The sequence below is a fragment of the Anser anser genome (genome assembly GCF_964211835.1).
Source record: "Anser anser genome assembly, chromosome: 3".
Classification (NCBI taxonomy): Eukaryota; Metazoa; Chordata; class Aves; order Anseriformes; family Anatidae; genus Anser; species Anser anser.
Genome location: NC_139722.1, coordinates 77,431,562 through 77,450,972, shown reverse-complemented (window position 1 = coordinate 77,450,972; position 19,411 = coordinate 77,431,562). Strand labels below are relative to the sequence as shown.

The 19,411-nt window shown below is 40.4% G+C and overlaps 1 long non-coding RNA gene across 1 annotated transcript; it reads left to right on the top strand.

Moving 5' to 3' along the window:
- Nucleotides 1–283: 283 nt before the first annotated feature.
- Nucleotides 284–17,317, top strand: LOC310897168. The gene is made up of 5 exons (XR_014582112.1): nt 284–507; nt 2,014–2,194; nt 3,864–4,022; nt 10,590–11,260; nt 13,139–17,317. It is a non-coding gene; the product is annotated as an uncharacterized lncRNA (long non-coding RNA).
- The last annotated feature ends 2,094 nt before the right edge of the window (nt 17,318–19,411 follow it).

Genomic DNA, 19,411 nt, shown 5'->3' with positions numbered 1-19,411 from the left:
GAAAACTAATGATTATTTTAACAAATGACCCACATCTTTAATAAATAATTGGGGATTATTAATTGAAAAAAATATTTAGGAATATTTTCAAAAGAGGGAAAGTATTTACTATATTATAGTTGAAGATGGGTGGATAATTTCCACTTTTCTCCAGTGATTCCTTGTAAAATGTTTTCAGCTCTTTTTTTTTTTTTTTTTCCATTTTTGGTAACTTTTTGTGAATAAAAATGAGAAGCTGATTTTTGTTATTAACAGTTGCAATCATGCTTAACCTTGCAGAAAACCTGATGCCTTGTCACATTTTTGCTGAAATCATGTGTCTTGGGAAAGAAAGTTCTACCAGAACCATTTTTCTCCTCTGCAGAGAGGAAAAATTGTTCTCCACCAGCAGGCATTGATTGACAGCCTTCTGATGAGAGAAAAGTACAGCTAAGTTGCAAAAAGCGGGAGGTGGCACGTGCGGCATTATTCCACTTGACCCTCTCAACAGCCAAAGAAATGGTCAAGGTAAGAAATTCTGCAAGCAGCTATCCTCATGCTCAGTCCCCTACAGAGGAGAAAGGGAAAATGTGTTCAGCCCACAGAGTTACTTAAAACACTGAGGTCTGCAGAACAGATCTGTGGCTGCTATTCTGCCTGTACTTTGAATACTTTCCCCTCTCCACGTATATCTGTCTACAGCGTAGTTCCGGATTTAGCACCTAAATGTTGTGCTTAAGATTGTTTTGTTTTGTTTTCCTTAATGAAGCATATAGACAAAAAATAACCAGTTTTACGTACTTGTTTATGGAATATTCATGTCAGTGTTTTTGTTTGTTTGCTTTGTTTTCTTCTATGGACTAGAGATTAATAATGCCCCAGAAAATGAAATAATGTTTTGAAAGGATTCTTTAAAAATGTTCCGTGCAAGCACCATGGTGTAGTAGTACTGCAAAGGATTGTTGTTTCTGCCTCTTCATTCTTGTCCAGAACTTATTCAGTGTGGTGGCTGCTATTTCTCAAAATAGACTCACTCGTTAGCTCCATGTATTATATACATACCTTCTTCTCTGTACCATTTCTCCCAAAACAGCATGAAACATTGGGATTTAACAATGTTACTGGTAAATCACAGCCTATTTCATATCACCTGCTACTTCATATCCTCTGTTTAGGTCCTGCCCAATTCCCAAAACAGAGTTGAGAAACTAGTTTTTGCAGTACTATATTTTCAAAACAAAGGATTGCTTGGAAAACTATATGTATTAATTTCTACAGCTTCAAATGAAATTAATGCTCCCCATACACATATGGACTTCTTATAAACAGGATGTTTCCTTTTCTGTCCAATTTTGATTCAAAATTCAATATTAATTTTAAATTGACACTCACAAATGGCAATGGAAAAGATTTTATCAACACACTTTTTGTACCCTTTCCTGTAATGTTCTAGGCAGGTTTTAACACTAAAAGGTAATGTGAAAATGAAACCTGTGATGTCTAAATAACTCAAGATACAGAACCGGTATTTTTCAAGAAGAAAGATTTTTTTTTTTATAAGAAACTGTAAACACTTCACTGTGAAGTAAGTAAAATAAGAAATGGCAAGTATCTGAGACATCTTTTCCTCTTCTATTGCTCCATCATTACTTTGCGTAGATGTGTCCATATGGGATAAGCCAATGTTGTCAGCTTGCCTTTTTAAGGACAACCATTTTTTCATACACATATTCATAATTTTGATAGACAGACAATCTCTTAGCAAAAAGCCTGACACTTGTTATGCTGCAAGTGTTTTGCATTAGGAAAAAAAAAAAAAAAAGCTGTGGAAAGATTTGTTCATTCGAAAGGAAACAATCACAGAGCATTTTAATTTCCTGCTATATCCATACTTTTGTTCCTCATCAGCTGGGGCTTTGACACGTCTTTATGCTCTGCACTGTGATGTCCCTATCATGTGAAAAGTTGTTCTACCTCTTCCAGGGATAATCTATAGGAAGGGTAGAAAATCTTCCCATTTTTACCTTCCCATAGCTCTCAGCCATGCACAGCAATGCCAAGGTGGTGTGAAGCAGTCTCCCATCATCACAGAAGAGCAGCTGCTGAGAAGGAAACTGGAGAAGGATGAAGACAAAAAGGCCAATAGGAGGAATCTGTACAGCTATTTGCTTGGACACAACACCAAAAAGGCAGCTCTTGAAGGGAGCTCTTAAGGGTGACTAATTTTTTCTTCAAACTCAGTATTAATTTTCTGAAATGTATTAAGCCAAAGGGATTTTTTAAGCTTGTCTAATAAGTAACTATGAATGCCAGATGCATTTGTCACCTCATCTATCTAAGGTTTGTTTGTTTTCTTTCTCTTCCATCGGCCTCATTGGGCAGCGCTGTAGCAGTCAGCAGCGCTCAGCCACTGCGAATGGGCTGGAGGCCATGCTTCTTCGCCCGGCCAGGTGCACCACCTGCTGCCTCCTCGCCAGCTGTAGGTAGGGAGCCTTGCAGGTGCCGGAGGTGCTGCCATGGGAGGAAGGGGAAATTAGATGCTTGCGATGAGATAGAAATATTGGGGAGGTAGGGGGTGTGGACATATCTCAATTTGTGGCTCAGCTGTGAGGTGCAAATGCCTGGGGAATTCTATTAACAAAGTCTATTAATATAGGTTTTCTGTGATACCTGGGTCAAGGATATTAATTTTGCTCACCCAGGGCCAGTCACAAAGCATTTGTGCCCATATACCTTTTCAAATACATTTGCATGTAGACAAACCTGTATATAGATAGATATAAAGTAAATGCTCATACTCACAGGTGCTTGCATGCAAATCAAAATGGAGAGAGGAAAAAAGAAAAAAGAAAAACAATTGCACAATTCCTGTTAACAAAAGTATATCTGCTGATTCGAAACAGTCACAGACAAAAATATCGGTACTAAATTTATTGGCTCAGTGGCAGATAGAGACACATTGTGATGATTTGTGCTGCAAAGGGGCCTCCACTTCTTTAAACAACCTATGGCAATATCACTTTGCTGGAGCTATTGGAAAGTCAGCAGGAATCTCTCAGATGGAGACATGTAACATACCAGATGTGGCTTAGACGAATGAGTAGGGGGAGAGCAACAGCGGTAAAATTGCACAAAATTTTATAGCAATTGACAAACCACACAAAAGAGGTGGGCAGCAGGAGAAAAATACTCGGCTCAGAGTTATAATCGGTGTTCGCAGAAATGTAGGATTTAGTCTGCAGAGATCATCAGCCAGTATCTGAACCACTTAAGATGCCTGGCAGGCACCCTTGGGGAGCTGCTGTGCTGTCTACATCAGAAGCCAGCTGCTAGACTTTGTTGTAGTGTATTTGTTCTTAAATAGATGATAAAACCAGAGAGCCAAATTCCTGCTTCAGTTGTGCAAAGGCAGGCTCAAGAACTAGACATATGCATAAAATATAGAAGTTAAGTTCCTCGGAATAAGCTTACAGAGGTAGCATACTTTTTGTTTGGGGGATTTTTCTCTTTTCTGTTTTCTTCATCCTGTCAGAACAGAACAAGACCACTGATCTATGTTCTTACCTGAGAAACACCAAGGCCTCTTAAAGATGGAAACAGAAACGATTTGATATTGTTAATGGTTAGCTTTAATGGTTAGCTGAGGGCAATGGTTAAATCACAGTTTCCAAAGGAATACTAGTCATAAAAGATTGACCATTTGGTCTGTATATCACAATGTCCCAATTGCAGCTGTGTCTGTAAGAAACGCTGTGTTTCCAGATGTGTGGGACAGATGATATTCTGGTAAATAAATGGGGGGAGTGGAGGAGGGAACAGAAATGAGATTTACCCATCTGAAATGTAGATTACACCTGGCCTAACCCTTTATATTTCCTTTTCAGTTACTCAGTGCTGTGAATTTCATTTTGGACAAGCATGGATTTCAGTTAATGATGGAAATGTGCACAGTGTTGATGCCCTCTCTATTACTGAACTAAACAAAGCCACTGGTCTCTGAAAGCAATGATAGAAGTTACTCCAGTCTCCACAGGGATCATTAGGTAAGAACATGGCTACAGATGCTGACTAGGTCTCCACTTTCTGAAGTCTGTGCTTCCGCTTGCAGAGTCCCTCTGCTACAACAGTGAATAAACTAACTATATCTTTAACAAAAGTCGCCTAAAGAGATGTTTCACATATGCTGCACATGCAATTACTGCTGTCCTAAAAAACCACACCCTTCAAAAGCAATATTCTCTGCAGGATAAAAAGGATGAAGGTGACTAGAGCTTGCTGAAGCAGGAGTAGTGAGGCTGAAGACTGAGAATACAGAGCTCAGAAGAACTTCAGCTCTGAACTATGGGTTTTCAAATGGAGTTTCAAATAGTACTGAATAGAGAAGGGTGTAGGAAAATAAATAGTAAAATGGCGTCTTTAGATACTTGTTCTAGTTTCTGACATCCTTCCTTCTAAAGAAGTACTTTATTTAAGTAGTAAATACAGTACAGTAGTGCTGTCTTAAAAGATGAGCTATGTTTCAATCCAGCAATCCCAATGTGGGACAGTTTATCACAAGGAAGGAAGCTCATTCACTATCTACCTATAAACTGATTAAAAAAAATATCAAGGAAACAACTACCTAATCAACACTGTTAAGCTAACACTACTGCATATACTGACTATGCCATATATGATTCTACAGGGAGAACATGAATGCTGAGAAGAAGTTGTGATATTATACCCGAACAGCCCTTTACACTTACAGCATCAAAGCAGGTGCAAGTGCAAAAAGCAGGAGTGTCCCCAGTGGATACTGCTAGCCACAGAGTTTAGATTTCAACCCCATACTGTGTACGCATACCAGCAGTGGAGTAGACATATGAACAAATACTCGAAGTGGAAATAAATGTTTCAGTAGTCATACTTCATAGCAGTAGTGAGAATCACAACCTCATGTTTGTAAACCTTCATCAGTTCTTTGTGGGAATATCTGAAAGCCTTAATTGCCCACTGGCCTAATCATGAGGTGATGATCACTGCCTACAAAGTGCTGAGAGCTCTCAGCAACCACTTCAGTCAGAGCAGGGAGATGCTGATAGTTGGTACTTCACAGCAGCAGCAACATCCTTCCTCTTCAGACCCGTACTGTTTTCTCGAAGTTCTCATTGAGAACAACTGTTGTCAGTAAACAAACAATAGCAGCTCAGCTGGTGTTCCAGCTGTGCTTGGGCCGACAGCTTCAGTTTCCAAGCCTGGCATCAGCAAAATCTGTTTCTGACTCTGGAGGAGAAACCAGGCATTTGATCTGCAACTCTCGGAAGATGACTCCTTCCCCCATCCTCCCGTGCCTTTCATGTCTCCTTGAATTGCATCTCCTACCGCCAGCATTCAGGGGAAGCCAACTCTGGTGATGTCAACAGGGCTCCTCCAAACAGGCAATGTGTCATCAAAAAGAGGCTCCTCAGAGGAAACCTGGAGCAGTGCCTAGAGCGAGTGCATGCTGCCAGCCCTCTGAGAAGCATTTCTGTTATTAAAGGGGGCCAAGGGGCACTGGCAGCCTGTCCTTCTTTTCATCAAATCAATCAGGCACCAAGGAGCAATTCCAGCAAAACAGTCCAAAGTAAACACTGTGATTTTGAGAGGGATAAATGACACAAGAAGCCAAATGAGTCCTTGAAGAAATAGTGTGGTAATATTTCATTAGACCACCTACTGCCACAGCTAAACAGCTGTACTATGTACAAGTGTAAGGTGATGAGGTCTTGAGAAGTAGGGGAGCCTAGCAGAAAGGATGGGCCATATTCTTAAACCTCACTTTAAAAGCAGACAAAAAATAGCTTCAGAAATCCTGGCCCAGAGGTCTGAAAAACAAATTATGAAGCAAATTTACCTATAGTAAACAATGTTCTAAGATGAGTGTTCTTTCTGGATGTATGTTGATATTGAATGCTTTGTTGTGTTTTGTGGTTTTTGTTGTTGTTGGTGGTTTGATTGATTGTTTTTGTTTTTGTTTTTCCAATACACACCAAACCTTTACTAAGGCCATAATTATGATAATGGAATTACTTTCAGTGTCCTACATCCCATAAACAATGCCCCTGTATGCAATGCATTACTTTCATTTTTACTATTAGCTAAGCTGTTATGCAACCTGATGAAAGGGATTTTGTTTGTTTCTTTGTTTTAATAATACTCTCCTCAAAATCTACTGAACTAGATTTATTCAGAAAAGTGACACTATTTGAAAGCTAAGCTATAAGATTCATAATTGTCTTGCAGTCCTAATGATTGGGGTTTAGATATTCAACTTCTGTCTGACGGTATGGTGATTTTGAAGGGTACTATGATGTTAAGCAAACAAAATTGACATATGAAACACTCAAAAGACACATCATTAAAAAAGAGCAGATTCTCCTGGTTCTCCTTTTAATCTCCAGCAAACCTAGAGATTACTTGCAATTGACCACTGCATTTTCTTTTTTAAAAATTGAGAAGGTGGAGGGTTGGTTTCTTTCTGGTGTTATGTTGTTGGTTTGTGTGTGTGTTTGTGTGGTGAACTGAAGAACATTCTGCATTTAGACAGGGAAAGAAGCAGTGTGTATTAGCACTGATTTAAGTAGTCAGCCTTCAGTTGTTCCACAGCCACTGGTATTTATCATGTCCTTATGACTTCTGGTAATAAAATCTTCCAGGCAACACCTACCCATCTCATAGCAGTATCTACTACAATCCCAGAGAGCTGCAGACTGGTACAGTGCCCACAGATGGGGGGCATCCCTGGGGCCAGGAGCAGTGGAGGCTCCCCATGGGTTGTCCCAGGGCAGGGCCTGCAGTCAGGGCCTGCCAGGAGCAGGGCACTGGGAGCACCAAGGCAGTCCCGGGCCCAGGCACCTCCCTGGGGACCAGGGTGGGCCAAGGCTTGGGCCTGCCGGTGAAGCCTGGGATGAGGCCCAGTGAGGGGCACTGGAGTCAGGCATGGCCTGAGCCAAGGCCCAGCATGGCTGAGGGTAGAATCCTCGCCTGCAGCAGCCCCAAGGGCAGGGGTGTAGCCCTGGTTAGGCATTTTCCTTCTCTTCCCTTGCAGCAGCTCCTGCTGGCGAGATTTCTCTGGTCTTGGAATGGCTTAATCCCTCCTAAGATTTTAGATACTCTGTGGTTCATACCAGGTTATGAGTTTGGTGGTCTTCCAGTGTAACATGTAAACAGTATTGCACCAGGTTGTTCAGAGCTGCAAAGACCATGTGGAAGATTTCTGTGAATGCTGTAAACCATAGCAATCAGTTAAAAATGTATTCATGCTTATTTTATTAGAAACCAGAATCAGATGCATAATCCCACATAGGAATTAGAGCCAGAAGCTGTATCTGTTCTCTTGAGCTGCCTTTTTCCCTGTACTGATCCAATACCACACTTTGCCTTCTAGCAGGACAGCAGTTGTCCCACTGCATGAATTTCAGCTACTTCTTTGCTGGGGGATTAACTGGGGCAGGCTGTGTTTAAATGAAGCTTCAGCTTTGCTGATATCCCACTACAAATGGTCTTCAGCTTTTACAGGCATGTTATGATAATGACAGGCACAGGCTGCTCGGGTGGAGACTTCATCCTTTCCTTGTAAGCAGTTCTGTCAAGAAGAAACGCCAGTTTTATTTTTTATGAAGTCATAAAAATGTTTTCCCATTTGCATGTCAGTTATCTCTGTGCTTACTGGTGTGAGTTTGGAAATAAAATCTCATTCCTTCTGCTATGTTTGCATGAATGGTGGCACCACTCTGCACCCCTGCTTACCCTTTCAAAGGCTTGTGTGTGAAACAAGGACTACCCAGAAACTGGGTGCACGTGTAGAACAGTGGTCCCACCATGGTGTCCAGAATATTTGTAATAGGTTCTTCCCAGTGCAAAATATGGTTAATTTTGAAGGCATATATTTACATTGTTAAATTAATACATATTAAATGAATGATCTTGTAACATGTGGCATGGGAGACTCTTGCCATGACTAATCTCTGTGAGTCAGTCACCATTTAATCAATGATACTTGCAGTTTAACATGGGTTTTCAACCTCATCGCCTATAGTTTCCTTTTAATATGGCAAGAAAAGTGCTTAACGTGAGCATTGGCAGATAAATAGCATGGCCCTAGATGATAAACTTGTAACTACAGAGCTTTGCAGGTTGGGGTGGAGTTGTGGTTGCAGGGACTGAAGTTAGGGAAATAAGCCTAACAGGAATAACAGGAGAAGCCTGTTAGAGACAAGCATCATCAAATACCTGCTATGTGTAGTTTTTTGATAGTATTTAGAAATCAGAATCATAGAATCACAGGATGGTTTGGGCTGGAAAAGACCTTGAAGATTATCTAATTCCAAACCCTCTGCCATGGGCAGGGACATCTCCCACCAGACCACATTGCTCAAAGCCCCATCCAACTTGGCCTTGAGCACTTCCAGGAATGGGGCATCCACAACTTCTCTGGGCAGCCTGTTCCAGGGCCTCACCACCCTCATGGTAGAGAATTTCTACCTAATGTCTAATCCTCCTTTAATTTAAAACTATTACCTTTTGTCTTATTGCTATACTTTATCCATGATAAAAAATCTCATTCTGTCTTCCTTGTTGGCCCCCTTTAAGCACTGGAGGGCCACTGTAAGGTCTCCCTGGAGCCTTCTCTTCTCCAGGCTGAACAAACCCAACTATCTCAGCCTGTCTTTATAGGAGAGGTGCTCCAGCCCTCTGATCACCTTTGTGGTCCTTCTCCGGGGAGTGAAATATATGAATAATAGTAATTAGGAAATATTTAAAATATTTTTCTAGATGCCCAAATGTCACAGAAGTGGGAAAAAAGACCATGTTTTTTATTTCCTCAAATAAAGTTAAGTTTAAATGGAAAGTGGAGTCAGCTACACATGCTTGCAAAAATCACAGATGCACAGCCACACGTGGTTTTTATTTTCATGCCAATAGATGTACTTTCAGGTATTTCATACATTCACGAACTTTATGGGACACATACACATAGATGTATTCATGTTATTCTATCACGTTTCATAAACAATTAGTGCAATTTTAAAATATTTAAATTAAGAGAATGTGTATTGAAGTTAGGACATTGGAAGTGTATATATCTGAGATATATAAGTAGTGGACTCAATATAGTTTGCTCAACATTCTCCACAGGTTAATTAAGTTTCTGAAAAGGTGTATAAAAACACAACAGCAACAGATGTAGTACAAATAAAAGATACTTTTGAGTTTACATACACAGTTTAAGCTGTATTCTATACTACACAGACAGGAAAATGGTTGTTTGACGTAGATCTATGGTTGGATTTAGCATACTTTTTAGCCTAGGTCTCATTTTCTTATCAACTGAAAAATCACCTCGCTTACTCCATAGTGTTTAGCCTGAGGTATTCTCTTCTGCACCAGAGCAGAAGTCAGCTCTTGGAGAGCTCGATCATGAAACCAGACTTGCTTCCAAGAGCAGTAAGACTTGGATAGCTAGACTGAGAGTTATTACAAGAAGATGCCCTTGAGGATCTGACAGCTGGAGCAACCACTACAGAAGTACTTTAATAAACTTTCTGGAAATGAGGGGAATGTCTACCCTCTGCAGATACATCTTGGAACTTAACTAATCTTCAGCACTGGGTAGAGAAGAATGGCATGTCTGGGTTTCTGGGGAGCCCTGGAGCAGTATGTTCTCCTCCTTTAAAAATCTGTGCTATCATTTATCAGGGCCTGCTGAGAGCTTTTTTGCATCATCTTCTTTTCTCAAGGGGATTAAAATTATGTGGAGAACATCCTATGCACTTTTACTCAGTAACCTCCCAAGTTGCTTCAAAAGCATACAAACACATCATAATGCGAGAGGATTGCACAACACTATCCATGAATTCATGTCAAGGCTGTAGTCTCAATTTTCATAATCTTTGGAAATCTACCCAGGGAGTATAACCTTTGTAAGACTTGAAAACTCCTTTCTCATGACTAGTGAGAGTTAGATAAACCATAATAGGGTTCTGTTATGTATCTATCTTATATTTGTTTTATTTACTAATTTTTTAATTCACTCCCTTTGAACTTTTCAGAATTAAATGGTATTGCTTAAGTAGAAGAAAAAGAAATGCAAGCCAAGGCTGAAGAAAGAAACAAGAATATTTATAGTTCAGACAATTCTGTAATTGTTTTGTCTAGGTCAAAATGATCTATCAAAGTTTCCGTGGCCATGAAGACTCAAATGAAAAATTTGGTCAGCTCTGACTAAGTTTATGCAATAGTGATAGAAGAACTAGGTCCTTCTGTCTGATAGACTCATTCTTCTCTTTCTGTACATTGTTGTTTTGTTTTTTGATGGCATTACACAGTTCTTCGTGATGCAGTGATGGTTAGGGCCTAGAGTGATTTTACTAATAGTGACTGCCCCTATACATTTATATAGAATAAGCACAATTTCTAAACCAGGTAGAACTGAAGAAAGAGAGGAAGAAGAAAGAGCTTGTCTGAAGCCTGAAATAATGTGGTGTACACGGGTCAGGCATAGATTGGAACCATGAATTTCAGAAAGAGAAAAACAAAACAAAACAAAAAACCACTAGCATCTACCCTGGGATTTTTTTTTCCTCAATTAGGACAGATATCCTTGTCTATAATCTGTGATTATTCCTTACATCTGATGACTACGAAGCTGGTGAAGGGCCTGGAACAAAACTTCTACAAGAGGCAGGTAAGGGAACTGGGGTTTTTTAGTCTGGAGAAGAGGAGGCTCAGGGGAGGCCTTATTGCTCTATATAAATACCTGAAAGGAAGGTGTGGGGAGCTGGGGGTCAGCCTCTTCTCACTGGTAGCTAGTGATAAAACTAGAGGGAATGGCCTCAAGTTGTGCCAGGGAAGGTTTAGGTTGGAAGTTAGGAGAAATTTCTTCTCAGAAACAGTGGTCAGGCATTGGAATGGGTTGCCCAGGGAGGTGGTGGAGTCACCGTCCCTGGGGGTGTTTAAGGAAAGGTTGGACGTGGCGCTTAGGGACGTGGTTTAGTGGGCGACATTGGTGGTAGGCGGATGATTAGACCTGATGATCTTGGAGGTCTTTTCCAACCTTAATGATTCTATGATTCTATGACTGTGATACCATAGTTTTGCTTGAGTTTGGAGTGGAGTGTGAATTAAACATGAAATTAGGGCTGCACTGCAGAACAATTGCTCCTTAGCACTGTTCCACAGCTCCTTATCCCTGCCAGCACCATCAGCCTTACCTAACAAATTAGAGTGAGCTGCATGGACCTCCCAGACTGCTTTTAACAAGGTGAGTAATCTGGGTCCCAAAATGTGGGGATCGGTGTGTCAGAGAGGATACCATGGGATAATTCACCTCTTTTCAGCATCACGGAAAAGCAACTGTACTAGTTTTGCTTTGTGGTACTAAAGTAAGCTGGGCAAAGTACCAGCCCAGCTGGTGTAAGTCATTGTGCCACTGTGCAAGGGTATGTATTCATCGTTACCAAAAGGGATAAGTAGGTAAGGCCCCAGGACTTAATTGGCTTTGGGCAATCTCTATAATAGTCATAATTTTCCTACTTGGTCTTATAGGCTGTAGCATGGTTATGAAAAAGGGGAGTGTCTTAAAAGGAATTTAGTCACTAGGAAGGAATTATACTCTGTGTGCACATGGACTGCACAAGAAATGTGCAACAACTAGGGAGTTAACTTATGTTCCCAGATATGAGACTTAAACTGGACTAGGTAGTGTATAGGCCTGATGTATATAACCCATTCTACCAGGGTGGCTTTTCCCTTAGAGAGGTTAAGAAGTAGATGAACTGCTTGAGAAAAACATCAGGTCACCTGGCTTTCCTTTGTTGTTCTAAAGAAAGGATTAAGCATCTGGAGTTGTGTGGGTGGCTTTGCAGTGGACAACGTATGGTTTTCTTCAGTTACCATAAATCTATCAACAGAATATTATCTCCTCAGTAAGAAGTACTTCTGCACTTCATTAAGATGGAGAATTATCGATTCTGTAACAGGGAAGCCATGTAAATGAGGCCTTCTAAATAACGAAAAGAAAGCCACATTCCATTGAGAGACTTCTAAAAATAGCTGGGGCTTGAAAGTTGGAAATGAAAGGCTGGAAGAGAGACAAGCCTGGGGAGGTCTTAATAAAGACATAGGAGGAACTTTGGAAATATTTGGGTAAATTGCGTTAGCTCTACTAGACTATAATCTGGGTGACCAGATTTATTCAGATGCTGTATACATTTTCTGAAGGAACATTTAGCTATCTTCTGCCTTTTGATCTGGACTGCTGCCAACTTCACAGAGGTGATTACGTGAATACTATAAGCATTCTCTAACATCCTAACACCAAATGTCATTTCAAGTAAAAAAAAGTTAAGTGTATTGCGGGTTTCATACTTTTTTTTTTTTTAATATTCAGCAGGCAAAAGATAGTGTTACATCCTGACAAAGGTTGTGCATGTCCATTAAATGACCAGAAATGTCCTTCCAGAATGATTAAGAATTTTGTGGCAGCAGGACTTTAGAATTGTTTGAATATTCTGTTTGAGAGTCTCTAAATTGTAGATGTGTTTATTGTCTTTCATGTGTTCCAGATGAAATCTTTTCAGATCACAAGTAGAAAGGTGTCTCCTAACTAGCTAAGATCTTTGCAAAACTCATCCCAAAATCTAAAAGACTGACTGGGATCGTTCAAGCTCCAGGTTTAGCAGTAAAGATTCTGGGATCACAATTCAGGTGAAATCCTACTGAAGAGAATGTATAGTGTGGGAATGGAGAAAAGAAACTTTTCTATTTCTATTTTTGTACTTTTATTTTATTTTATTTTATTTTTAAGCACTGAGGTTAGAACATCAGATTCTAAGAGGGAAAGAGAAGATCTCCTTAGTAGAAAACTTTTTACATAGTTGAACTTCAGAGTAAAAGATGAATTGACAGACAATTTTAAAGCACTTTTTCCTGGCAAGTCTGCAAAAACAGAAAGAATGTTATAGTGCCCAACAGTACAGTCAATTATGTGCTGTGTTAAATTATCTAGGGCACATCCATTGCAGTGTATCGTCCCCATGGGTTCCCCAATCAGTGATAGCCTCTTGTAGGAAAAAAAAAAATGACTTCAGGAATAAATCAGGTTTCATCTTGTAAAGTGCAGCTGTCTCTGTCATTTCAGAATCTCTGCATTGGCCCTTGAAGACAATAAAACAAACAAACATACAACAGTGACAACAACAAAAACACCCTGTCTCAAAAATGTTCTGTCCTGGTGTGTGTGAAATGCTCAGAGCTGCTAAAAACTTTTGATGATTTCACCCACAGAGACTGCTCCATGTGAAAGAACTGAAGAAGCCTACGTTTGGATCTACCACCCTTTTGATTCACAACAGGACTTTCCATATTCAAAATTGTACCACATTTCTGCTATGTTGCTCCTTTTTCTGGTTCTAATTCCTATGCAAGAAACATTCTAGAACATATCGTGTTTCCTTTGAAATACTTTTTACAGGTTAAACAAATTGCTTTTGGTCATAGAAGTTCTATCCTCCCGACACTGCAAAAATTCTGTCATGTACACTGTGCCTTTTTCTTGGAGTTTCCTATTTTTATGGTTTGCAATATATATGCAAGCTACCAGAAATGCCTAAAGCACAACTGGTAATTTTAAATGCTGCACATGTTGTGTAGGTTTATCTTGCAAGTAGCTGGCAAAGAACACAAGAGTGAATATATATGTTCTCTAATGAGATATGCTATTTAATTTTAAAATGTTCTTTGGAAAATGGTGTTTATATCAAATATTTGTAACTGAGTACTTTGCAGGTTTGAAGTCAGTGCCTTTTGACAAATTTTACCTGTGGGTGTGTTCCACATGAAAGATGCCATGGAGGACAGTGAGCACAGCTCCCTTGTTCATCAGATCTGGTTTCATCACAGGTCCCAGGCTTACAGGTCCTTGCCTCTCTGCCTACCTATGTGTGTATCAACATCTCTCAAAGAACTATAATACAGTGAAGTACTTTAGACTGCTTTGTTCACATATACATGTCACTTTGGGGGATGAACTGACTAGCAGTTAGTTCATCTGAGGCAACTGAAGCCTGAAATCTGAATAAAAAGAGAGTGCTACACAGCTCTGCCAATAGGATCATATGCCTTGATGCTTCTCTGTAAAACTATGCATTTGATTCCCAGCTGTTTGCATTATTGATGTCTATGCTAGGGAGCTTTTTAAACAATGCTGGGGAAATTGCCTGTAGCAGGGGAAGTGTGAGCCCATCTAAACTAGCTGTATGACCCACAGCTTAGGAGAGCACTTTTAGGAAAATGTGGACCGTGGCCATGGGCCAGTAACACCAAAAGCTGCAAAGTTTGCCTTGCCCAGCTACAAAGTAAAAACGTGTGTAATTGAGATTGCTGGGTCTTGAGAACTCCTTCTGAAAAAGAAGTGCAGATGGTACAGTTACCCGGAGTACGGGAATCCCTAAAGAAAGGCTAACGTGTTTGGCTGTCTTTGTTACACAGAAACAAAACAAAACAAACAAACAAAAAGAAAAAAGGGAAAAAAATGAAGCCTTTTTGGCAGGAGAGTAAATGTGTCATTGGGTAAGAATCCTGCAGCTGGCTAACACTGTAGCTGAGAAAGTTAATTACATAGAAGATGTCAGGATATAGCTCAGACGGCAAGCAGGAATGGAGCAGAGGTTTGGACATGGCAGTTAGCATTCCCTCGGCAAGGATGTGCTGAGTTTGCATGCACAGCCTGGGCAAACGTCCTGGCCGGAGGAATCCAGCCTGTGGCATGTGGGCATGGAGTCTGTGGGCATGTGCACAGAGCAGTTGTGGCTATTTAGAGACCTGACTTGTGCCAAATGAAAGAGGTTGGATCTGGCATTTGGCATTAAGGCTAGCTCTGCTTTTAGTCATTCTGAAGTGCAAACAAATACTCAGATACTCAATATTCAAGTGTCCAAAAGTGCAGGACTGCAAAACTGAAATATTGCCTTTGTTTTCTAATTTTAGAAGAGAGGATACACTTCCCTCCTGGTACTACAGCATGGCTAAAATCAAGAAAGATCTAAGTAAATATTACTGGACTATGCTCTGTGAGGATGGGCTTCAGCTCCAGCTTTATTCAGGTTTCTGTACATGAACTGGTGTCTGAGGACTCACTGGCAAACTCAATAATAAAGTCAATGGGGCCAATATCGCTCCATTGATTTAGCACTATTGCAGATACTTCACAATGGTCGCAATGATTCCATCAACATCCATACAACTGCTTATGCATGGGCATTTAATGCTCCAAGGCATGCTGGCTGGCTTCCAGTGGCTGCTCCAGCAAGGCACTGACCTCTTGCAGGTCCTGTGATGTATTTGCCAACCCCATGTAAATCCCTTGGATGCCACAGGACATCTCTAATGAAAAAGCCTTTGTTTGGGCAACAGAGGAAATCTTTATTGATTGTACTAACTAGACCATTGTTGACTATAATATCTAAGGACCAGTAAGGAGTACAACACGTTGAGTAGATGTAGACAGCTATTAACGAAAACATTTTGGTACTGTCTTTGGATGCTGAATGGTTTGGATAGCACCCACCTCACTTCAGAAAGCAGTGCACTGAACAGCATATATTAGGAAAGTGCTTAGGTAAGGGCTAAATATTAAGTGCAAAGACTCACTGGTACTCCTGATGCCCTGCAGGCCCATCCTGTGGTAGCTTCTGCACTATAAGGCAAGGAATTTTATCATTTCAGTGCATTTTCTCCTTCCTTGAGGAAACGTGAAGTTTGTCCCTTAAATCAACTTCTGAATTTCTAGACAGGCAAAAGCATTATTTATGACAAAACAAAGCCACAGTAAAAAAAAAAAAAAAAAAGACAAACATATGGCTAAGCATTTTAACCTTAGCTAAACACTGTAAATTTGTTAGGAGGCAAAGAACAAATATTTATGTTTGCTTCTGCTTGTTGCTCTCACGGAATTTGGTAGGCTGAATGGGACGTGGCACAGCAACAGCAGGGAAGAGCTGTGGTGCAGTGTGGCTGGAGCAGGTCCCATTAAAGGAAAGAAAAGGTCCAGCTGCTTGTCCAATCCAGCCAGACACTGAAGTTTAGTTCTCCCTTATCTTACTATAGCCCTGCATTTGAGGTCCGTAGGCAGAAGTCCACGATCAAACCAATAACTAATGATTTGTTTTCCTTGTACATGTATCTTTTTGTATCTGTAAATCATAAATGCTCTTCTCCTCGTACACTTGCTTGCCACATATGCCCAGCTTGGATACCACTACTCTTGACCTTGGCTTTGTCCAATTTGGATCTGTATTTTAAATGGTATTTAAAATCAACATCTTAGGGAAAACTAGAATGTGTCTCCTACTGTAAAGCAACATATAGTGAAGAGATACCTGAACTAACTGACCAGATAAGATTACCAGATGAAGCAGAATAGCATGGTGCCAATTTTTCAGTTCATGGTTGTCTGCTAAGGGGAGTTCTAGCAACTGGAATCCAGGTTTCCCAACCGTTAAATTAGTATTTCAGAAACTAGAGAGTAAATGTTCATAACCTGCATGAGAGATTATTTGGATTCAAATGGTTCATATTCTCTTTGTAATGCTTTTAGTGTATTTACCTGAAAACCTTTTAAAGTTGACAATAAAGATACCAAATTAAATCCTGTCAGTACTAAAGCTAATGTCAACCTCTTCTTGACTTTTCCCATAGCCAGAATTTCACTCATTATAACAAGTTTGTTTTATTCCTGTCCTGCTGGCAAAAGTGATATCCCATTATGACCCAGTTAGCATATTTTTCCATCTCTAGAGCAGAGAATGTTTCCCTGAAGTTGTTCTGGGAGGAGCCATTCTGGGACCACCTCTCCCCTGTGTCTGGAACAAAGGCTTGGGATGCTCATCTGGTACCACCAGTATGATGAAGCCCTTATGTGTGGTCCAGATCCAGGCTATGGGGTGGTTAAGGAGAAGAGATGTGCCAGACTGAGAAGTAAGTGGGCTTGGTGCCATGTCTGATACTGTTTCCTCTTCATGGAAATTAGTGTGAAAAATCTATGTATGTAGCTGTTCTGAATAGCCAGATGATATTTTTATTTCTCTTTCTGTTCTTGTGGTTAACACTCATTGCTGACTTTTTTTCTCAAGTGGAAAAGCTCCACATCAAACTTTGATGGTATTATGGGTCTTTCTGCTGCCATGCACTGTGCAGGAGTTGGCAAGAGAGGTCAAATCTCCTGTCTGCTGGCTCATATCCCACAGCTGCAGGAAGTCTCAAATTTTTTACACAGAAAGAATTTCTGACTCTAAAATGATTTCCAGGAGCTCTCCAGTATGGGAACTGTCTAAAGGACAGAAATCAAAGCAGGAACAACTAAAAGAGCTGCACTACATATGGTCACAATCTATAAGAGAAAAACAAGTTATTTTCTTCTCCAGTACCAGATATAGTAACTCTGGGGGTACAAATTTTACCCTGCTTTACAAAGCAGAGATCTGCTCATGGCATCAATTTCTTGGAGAAGTGAGCAGAAAAGTGATGTGAAAAGCATATATATTTTTTTTTTTTCAGAGCATGTTAGCTACTGATACTTACAGCTCGATTTTTATTTTGCGGGGAAAGAGATCCTTGTATATACGCACCCTGATGACCCATTTCAGAACCTGGATTTGAAGTTAAGCATCTGATATACAGCTAGTACTACAAATTTGTAGCACTCATTTTACTGGCCTGTTTAGGTCCCCTATAGGGATGGGATGATTATCACCCTGGAATGTTATCCAGGCACCAGAGGCACAGCAGCAAGCCCCAGAGAAACTGTTTGTTGTTGTTGTTGTTGTTTCTCTTTCTTTCTTTTTTTCTTCTGTTCAGTCATTTTTGTCGAAGATTTTCTTTTGAAGTTCATCATGTCCCTCATCTTCTTCCTATGTATGCAATTTCTATCCAAAAAGAGCCAGAAATTATATCCAAATGATATTCTGTCCTGTGCAGACAGAAGAGAGAGTTTTCTTTCACAAATAGAGCTGAGCTTTTAATCCAGGTATGCTGCAATATTTTAGGATGAAAGGTAGAGAAGTAAGAAGCAAAGAACAGTTCTTAGAATACGGAAATATTTTTCCCTGCTAATTTTACTTTCTTGCTGCTTTATGTTTGAAAGCCAAAAAATGTGATAAGAAAAAATACAAGCAAAAGCCAAATGCTATCTGTCCTAATTAAACAAGCTGCCAAAAAAATACAAATGGATGCCCCCAAAAATCCATACTCTGCATTGACAATATCCAAAAACAATATTTTACCTCATGTTTCCATTATTTCCCTTTACAACTGAAAACTGTGTTTGGGAACACACCCCTTTCTATTGTTCCTTGCATAGCATTTATCAAATGTCTGTCTACACTGCAGTCATTCCTGTGTTTGAACCTCACATAGACATGGCTCTAAGATTTCAGTGAGCTAACCTGGGTACTGCTCGCAAGAAAGATGTGATACCACAGAACTCAGCTTGGGCATGCCTACTGAGTCTCTGTGTTTTCCCAGGTACATTTATTTTTCATCTTGGATTTCTCTGAAGGTGCGGTTTGAGGAAAGGTAATACATGTCTAGGCTGACTGCTGGTTTATGTAGGGCAGATGATTTTATCAGGCTGCTGTTCATGTGGAGACAGTAGACGTACTATTAGTCATATGTCCAAGACTTCAGGCAACTGCATGCACTATGGTGGCCCTACACAGCCAGCCCAGCACTGTGCGACTGCCCAGGTTCCAGGAAACATTGGCTAAACCCCTTGAACCTCCTCTGCTCATGTGGCCTGCACATGCATCGGAAGTTATATGCCTCCTGTGCACATCAGATTTACTACTTGTTCACAGAAAAAATAAGTGTATTGTAAGTCTGATTCTCACAGATGGGTTGCTTTAGTTGTCTGCTCACAGTTTACTGTGAGCAGAATACTATATTTTGATAAAGTAACGTGACTTTGGACTGTCATATAAGTCTATCTGCTTATGATGCAGAGGGGTTCATGCATAATTCACCGGGCATGAGAAACGGGGCAAATGCCTCTTTTCTGACAATGAACAGAGAGCTGAGGGAGACATCCAGAGTCTAAGCTGCCAAAGCAGGGGCACAGCAGGCAGTGAGTCTGCAGCACCGCCAAAGCCCGCAGGGTTCCTTGGGGCAGCTGCATGCCAGCTTGCATGAGGGAGCCCACCCAGAGCTCCTGGGGAGCTTCTGCAAAATTTGCAGCAATGGAAGAAGCTATGGAAAGTTGCTGGACTGGATAGCAAAGCTGGAGGAAAGGATTCATGCTGCGAAAATATGCTGGGTTAGAGGAGGGCTTTGTTTTCAAACATTTGATTTTAATCTGTTTCACTCAGCAGATTTAAGTGCTTTATTTTTGAAAAGATTTCGTTTTTCATTCTAGAGACTG